An 8,114-nucleotide genomic window follows, 5' to 3' on the forward strand; every position below is an offset into this window, starting at 1 on the left:
TTCTGAATGTTGAGCTTTAAGCCAACTTTTTCACTCTCCTCTTTCACTTTCATCAAGAGGCTTTTTAGTTCCTCTTCACTCTCTGCCATAAGGGTGATGTCATCTGCATATCTGAGGTTATTGATATTTCTCCTGGCAATCTTGATTCCAGCTTGTGCTTCTTCCAGCCCAGCATTTCTCATGATGTACTCTGCATATAAATTAAATAAGCAGGGTAACAATATACAGCCTTGATGTACTCCTTTTCCTATTTGGAACCAGTCTGTTGTTCCATGTCCAGTTCTAACTGTTGCTTCCTGACCTGCATACAGATTTCTCAAGAGGCAGGTTAGGTGGTCTGGTATTCCCATCTCTCTCAGAATTTTCCACAGTTTATTGTGATCCACACAGTCAAAGGCTTTAAGCAGAAATAGATGTTTTTTTGGAACTCTCTTACTTTTTTGATAATCCAGCCGATGTTGACAATTTGATCTCTGGTTCCTCTGTCTTTTCTAAAACCAGCTTGAACATCTGGAAGTTCATGGCTCACGTATTGCTGAAGCCTGGCTTGGAGAATTTTGAGCATTACTTTACTAGCCTGTGAGATGAGTGCAATTGGGTTACTTGGGTGTGCCTTAAATCCAATGACAGTTCCTTAGAAGATGCAGGAGAGGGACTTTCCTCATGGTCCAATGCTTAATAATCCCCCTTGAAATGCAGAGGACTTGAGTTTGATCCCTGGTTGGTGAACTAAGATTCCACAAGCCATGGGACAACAAAAGCCCATGCTACAACTACTGAGCCCACTTGCCACAGCTAGCAAGACCCTGTGCTACAACAAAGATCCTGATGTCACAAATAAGACCTGATACAGCCACATAAAAATAAATAAAAATAAAGAAAAAAGTTTTATCCAAAAAAAATTAAACATACAGAAGACATAAAGAAGAGAAAATCCTATAATATAAAGGCAGAAATTGGAGTGATGTGGCCACAAGGCAAGGAACTCTTGGAGCCGCAAGAAGCTGGAGGAAGCAAGGATTGATTCTCTCCTAAAGCAGGGGTTCCCAACCCCCAGGCCATGAACCCATACCAGTCTATGGCCTGTTAGGAAGTGGGCCAAACAGCAGGAGGCGAGCAGCAGGCCAGCAAGTGAAGCGTCACCTGTATTTACAGGTGCTCCCCTTTGATTGCATTGCCACATGAGTTCCGCCTCCTGCTCAACAAACTCAATAAACATAATGTGCTTGAATCATCCTAAAACCATGCCCCCAAGCCCAGGTCAATGGAAATACTGTCTTCCATGAAACCAGTCCCTGGTGCCGAAAAGGTTGGGGTGCACGCGTGCTAAGTCAATTCACTCATGTCTGATTCTTTCAGGCCCTATGAACCACAGCCTGCCAGGCTCCTCTGTCCATGAGATTCTCCAGGCAAGAATACTGGAGTGGGTTGCCATGCCCTCCTCCAAGGAATCTTCCTCACCCAGGGATTGAACCCACATCTCCTATGTCTCCTGCACTGGCAGGTGGATTCTTTAACACTAGCACCACCTGAGAAGCCCAAAAGGTTGGGGATCCCTGCCCTAAAGCCTTAACGGGGAGGACAGCTGTACAGACATCTTGATGTTAGATTTTCAGGCTTCAGAAATGTAAGAAAACAATTTCTGCTCGTTGCTTCAGTCATGTTCGACTCTTTGCAACCTGAAGGACAATAGCCCACCAGTCTCCTCTAACCACTGGGATTCTCCAGGAGTGAATACAGGAGTGGATTGTCATGCCCTCCGCCACAGGATCTTCCCGACCTGGAAATCAAACCCAAGTCTCCTGCATTGCAGGTAGATTGTTCACTGCTGAATGGCTGGGGAAGCCCTATAAGGCACCCACATTGTGGTAATGTGTAACAGCAGCCATAGGGAACTAATACAGACCCTAAGGAAGATTCTTAGTATATTTGGAGGGTTATAGGAATCAGCTGCCATTTGTGGATGTACACACATACAAACACAGACACTGCTGAAAGCCTGCTGATTTGCCCACCGGCATGAAGCTGCAGAGGCCGTTCAGGGGGCACTAGTGGTAAAGAACAAGACTGCACCACACTTCTCCCCAGCATGGTGTCAAAGGAGCTTGCCAAAACAGAAGATCTTAATAAAATGCAGAGCTTCAAAAAGGAGCCTCCCAGGTGGCACTAGTGGAAAAGAACCCACCTGTCAGTGCAGAAGAAACAAAGGACACAGGTTTGATTCCTGGGTCAGGAAGATCCCCTGGAGAAGGAAATGGCAACCCACTCCAGTATTCTTGCCTGGGGAATCTCATGGACTGAGGAGCCTGGCAGGCTACAGTCCATGGGCTCACAAAGAGTTGTACATGGCTGAAGCAACTTAGCACACACCCACGTAAAGGTGCAGATGGACCTACAACTGTTCTACATCCCAGAGAACCTCTTTGAGTCTCTCCACCTCTTGGGCCAAGTATGTCCATTTATCTCCATGACAAAGGGCTCTGGGTTCTGCAGGATCCCTCATCACTGAGGTCAGAAGCAACACAGGTGAATACAGGCTTTATTCCATCCCCATGAGTTTCCATCTCTTGCTTGTAGCTTCCAGACTGCCTTTGATCACACCCCACATTACAGTCCATCTTCTCTTCTCAGGATAAACCCAGAAAGCAGGTCACATATCTCACAACAGAGAACTTCTGTGTTCAGAGATAAATTTGTCTCATTCTTGCTGGTATGAAGGATTGAAAGAATGAAAAGGTTATCTAACCCAATCCACAATTCGCCCAAAAAAATTATCTGTATTTCCAATGTACGGGAGGGATAGTTAGGGAATTTGGGATGAACATGTACACACTGCTATATCTAAAATGGGTAGCCAACAAGGTCATACTGTGTAGCACAGGAAGCTCTGCTCAATGTCATGGCAGCCTGGATGGGAGGGGAGTTTGGGGGAGAATGGATACATGTATCTGTATGGCTGAGTCCCTTTGCTGTCCACCTGAATCTTTCACAACATTGTTAATCAGCTATGATGACTATGACTATGTGTGCTCACTCTTGTCTAACTCTTCGCAATACCACAGACTGTAGCCTGCTAGGCCCTTCTGTCCATGGAATTTTCCAGGCAAGAATACTGGAGCAGGTTGCCATTTCTTTCTCCAGGGGATCTTCCCAACCCAGGGATTGAACCCAGATCTCCTGCACTACAGGCAGATTCTTTACGGTCCAAGCCACCAAGGAAACCCTCATCAGCTATGTGCTAAGTCGCTTCAGTCGTCTCCAACTGCTTGCAACACCATGGACTATAGCCCACCAGGCTTCTCTGTCCATGGGATCCTCAAGAATGGTGTGGGTTGTCATTTCTAGGGGATCTTCCCAAACCAGGGATCAGACCCGCATCTCCTGCATCCCCTGCATTGGCAGGCAAATTCTTTACCACTGAGAAACCTGGGAAGCCCCTTAATCATCCTCAAATACAAAATAAAAAAAAAATTTTTTTAAGGTCTATACTTCCTTTTAGCCATGGGATAAAATCATATCCAAACCACAGATTCCCCTCCCCCACCCCCAGAAAAAAAATGATCTATCTTTCCCTAGCATCTTTATTCTTTGAAATGCAGGCTTATAAAGAAAATAGAGCTGGAAGGGGTTCCAAGGATGGGAGGCGATGGAGTCATGGATCCCTTGACAGTAGGTCACACTTTGTGTGATGACCTGAGTTGTGTCCTCTACAAAATTCATATGCTGAAGTCCTAACCCCCTATACCTGGGAATGTGGCTGAATTTTGAGATGGGATCTTCAAGCCATAGTAATAAGCTTCCCAGGTGGTACTAGTGGTAAAGAACCTGCCTACCAATGTAGAAGATATAAGAGATGTGGGTTTGATCCCTGGGTCAGGAAGATCCCCAGGAGGAGGGCATGGCAAGTCACTCCAGTATTCTTGCCTGGAGAATCCCATGGACAGAGGAGCCTCTGGGGCCATGGTCCATAGGGTCACAAAGACTCAGACACGACTGAAGCAACTGAGCATGCATGCAGGTTAAAATGAGTTCATTCAGGTGGGCCCTGCTCTAATTCGACTGGTTTCCTTAAGAAGAAGAGATTAAGACCCATACACACACAGGGGGAGGCCCATGTGAAGACACAAGGAGAAGACAACCATCTACAAGCCATGGAGAGAGGCCTCAAAAGAAACTGACATTGCTGGCATCTTCATCCATGAGGTCGTTGTTTTTGTTGTTGTTGTTTTAACACAGTGAGAACTTTTATATTTGGAATTAGCCAGCTGGACTCAGTTTAGATGATCCCAATTTTGTTAGCAACATCCAAAGCATGATAGTCAGGAGCCAGTCGAACATATGCACTCTTCTCTCCATCAGGCCTGATCAGGGTACTGACCTCAGCCACATCAATGTCACAGAGCTTCTTCACAGCCTGTTTAATTTGGAGCTTGTTAGCCTTGACATCCACAGTGAATACCAGTTATTTTTTTCATGGCTGACTCGGTGGTGAGGGGGAATTTGATGATGGCATAGTGGTCAAGTTTGTTTCTCCTAGGGGCGCTCTTCTGAGGCTATTTGGGCTGCCTCCTGAGCAGTGGTGGTTTGGGCTGCCAGAAGGTGAGTAACGTCCAGATCTTCTCTTTTTTGTGGCTGTGGACACCTTTCAACATTGCTTTCTTGGCCTCCAAAGCTTTTGCTTTGGCTTCGGCTTTCAGAGGGGCAGGGGCTTCCTTCTTCACCTTCAGTGCCATCTTCATGAAAAGACGTGACTTTATTTTGCAGTGTTTATTTATATGGCTGTCCCGGGTCTTAGCTGTGGCACACAGGATCTTTGATCTTCACTGAACCATGAGAACTCTGAGTTATGGAATGTGGGATCTAGTTCCCTGACCAAGGATAGAACCCAGGAACCCTGCATTGCAAGCGCAGAGTCTTAGCCACTGGACCACCAGGGAACTCCTTGATCTAGGACTTCTCCAAAATGATGAGAAAAAAAAATTCTATTGTTTAAGCCACTCAATCTGTGGTACTTTGTCACGGCAGCCCTAAGGACTGATGTACCCTGCTTCCACAGGAGCCCTCTGGGGACACAGAACATTGACCATGGGGTGGATAGAGATAAAAGCTGAAATTCTAGTTTAACACTGGGATCTCAGGCAAAGTCCCCCAAGGTCCATTGTAGAGTAGAATATTTTATAAGTGGATGAGCTTCTTGTCTTCTCATGGAATATTTCTAAACTCTTACCATAATTGTCTCCAATTATTGTTGTCCAGGCACTAAGTCATGTCTGACTCCTTGCCACCCCACAAACTACAGCACACCAGGCTTCCCTGTCCTGCACTGTCTCCCAGAGTTCGTTCAAACTCATGTCCATTGAGTCAATGATGCCATCCAACCATTTCATCCTCTGTCGCTCCCTTCTCCTCTTGCCCTCAATCTTTCCCAGCAGCACAGTCTTTTCCAATGAATTGGCTCTTCATATCAGGTGGCCAAAGTACTGGAGCTTCAGCTTCAGCATCAATCCTTCCAATGAATATTCAGGGTTGATTTCCTGTAGGATTGACTGATTTGATTTCCTTGCTGTCCAAGGGACTCTAGAGTCTTCTCCAACACCACAATTTGAAGGCATCAATTCTTTGGCCCTCAGCTTCCCTATGGTCCAACTCTCATACCTGTACATGACTACTGAAAAAACCATAGCTTTGACTACACAGACTTTGTTGGCAAAGTGATGTCTCTGCTTTATTAATATGCTGTCTAGGTTTGTCATAGCTTTTCTTCCAAGGAGCAAGCATCTTTTAATTTCACGGCTGCAGTCACCATTCACAGTGATTTTGGTTCCATGGTGAGACAGAATCGATTAAAGATTTCTGAAGCACTTCTCCCAAGTTCTCTCAGTTTCTTATGTTAAAGAGTTCTCTTAAAACCTTTAAGAAACGGAGGATGGCGCATCCCAAAACCTACCTATGTTTGAATTTCCCACCTATCCTTCCCTCGCCTTTAGGAGAGGTAAGTGCTCAAGTGAAGTTTAATTCAATTTAGAAAAAATTAATATTATATTTCTTAGACAAAAGGATCATGGAGTTGAGTTATATTTATAGCAGCTATAATCATGTTTGTTACCTTCTGTTTTTCCTTGTTCTCCCCATACCTTTAGTAAGGTCTCATGTAATTTCCCACCTGGTTCATTAGCCTGCAAGAAAATAATGGTTAAACTCCAACATCCACCCTTACATATAAGGAGGCCCCTGTGGCCAGCCTGGGACTGTCCAGACCAATTAGTCCCAGGGGTCAAGTATCAGGGTTACAAGTCCCCACTACTCATCTCCATGCTTCTCCATCTGCACCTGCTTTCCCAGTTCCCAACAATGAGGTGTATGAAGTAAAAGGTTTAACTTGGAGGATAAGGGGTGCTCAAAGCCTGTACATCCCAAAGAAAGCACTGGCCCTAGACTGCTTCTTGAAACATGACCTCTGAACCCCTGGAATATCCTGCCTGATAAAAGTGTCTTTGTTTACCTGGGGCCTTAATCCATGCCAGGTAGTCTGGTTGATGGTGAACGCCCGTTTTTGTTCACCTAGGACCCAGGGCAATGCTATACTGTGTGTGCTTAGTGGCTCATTCACGGCTGCTGTAGCCCACCAATCCATGGGATTTTTTAGGCAAGAATACTAGAGTGGATTGCCATTTTCTGCTCCAGGGGATCCTTCTGACCCAGGGATCAAACCTGCACCTCCTGTGTCTCCTACATTGCAGGCAGATTCTTTACCCACTGAGCCATCAGGGAAGCCAGGCTTTGTTCACCTGGGACCCAGGGCAATGCTATATTAGTTTGACCTCTGGAGAGACTCAGGCTTCCTTGGTGCCTCAGATGGTAAAGAATTCACCTGCTACTGCAGGAGGCCTGCAATCTCTGGGTCAGGAAGATCCCCTGGAGAAGGGAATGGCTACCTACTCTAGTATTCTTACCTGGAGAACCCCACGGACAGAGGAGCCTGGTGGGCTGGAGTCCATGGGGTCTCAAAGAGTCAAACATGACTGAGTGACTAACACTAGAGAGACTCAATAATGAGCTGTGAAGGTCAGCAGGAACTCCATGCCTATGTGATACACCTGGATAAAAACTCTGGACACCAAGGTTCAGGTGGGCTTCCACGGTTGACAATATTTCATATGTGTTGTCACACCTCACTGCTAAAAGAATTGAGGGCTATTCATGCAATTCCCCTGGGACAGGACAAGTGGAAGCTCACACCTAGTCTCTTCTGGACCCCGTCACCTGCATCTTTTGCCTTTGCTGATTTCAATGTGTCTTTTCAGTGCAGCAAACCATAAATGAGAGTATCCTAGCTTTTTCAAGTTCTATGAGTCCTTCTGGTATATCATCAAATCTGAAAGTGGTCATGGGGACTCCCCACACAGAGGCCATGGATATTGTTTTAAAGCTAGACAGGGTATTTAAAAAGCAGAGACACCACTTTGTCAACAAGGGTCCATATAGTCAAAGCTATCATTTTTCCAGTAGTCAGGTACGGATGTGAGAGTTGAACCATGAAGAAGGCTGAGCACTGAAAAGTTCATGTTTTGGAACTGTGGTGCTGGAGAAGACTCTTGAGAGTCCCTTGGACAGGAAGGAGATCAAACCAGTCAATCCTAAAAGAAATCAACCCTGAATATATACTTGAAGGATTGATGCTTAAGCTCCAATATTTTGGCCACCTGAGGCAAAGCAGACTTATTGGAAAAGACCCTGATGCTGGGAAAGATTGAAGGAAAAAGCAAAAGCGGGCAGCAGAGGATGAAATGGTTAGATAGCATCACCAATCCAAAGGACATGCATTTGAGCAAACTTCAGGAAACAGTGGAAGACAGAAGAGCCTGGTTGTGCTTCAGTCTACAGAGTCGCAGAGTTGGACACAACTGAACAACAACATTGAGGAATAGTAGTTTACCTTCTTGAGTTCTATCACTCTGAGAAAATGAGGAACACAAGCTGACCCCTCATGTTGTTGAACCTGAAGCTTCTCTTACCCCTAATCCCAGAGCAAATATCTCCTCCTCTGCCTTGCTCATGGCCTCCCCCACAAATTTTCAGTATATGCCCAGAGAGAAACAGACACCTCAGACATC

General features: G+C 45.6%; 1 pseudogene; it reads right to left on the bottom strand.

Annotated features, from left to right (window-relative positions):
- Positions 1-4,243: 4,243 nt before the first annotated feature.
- On the bottom strand, positions 4,244-4,739 carry LOC120864140 (annotated as a pseudogene).
- Between the last annotated feature and the right edge of the window lie 3,375 nt (positions 4,740-8,114).

The sequence above is a fragment of the Oryx dammah genome, unplaced genomic scaffold, assembly GCF_014754425.2.
Source record: "Oryx dammah isolate SB20612 unplaced genomic scaffold, SCBI_Odam_1.1 HiC_scaffold_5, whole genome shotgun sequence".
In the NCBI taxonomy this organism is placed as follows: Eukaryota; Metazoa; Chordata; class Mammalia; order Artiodactyla; family Bovidae; genus Oryx; species Oryx dammah.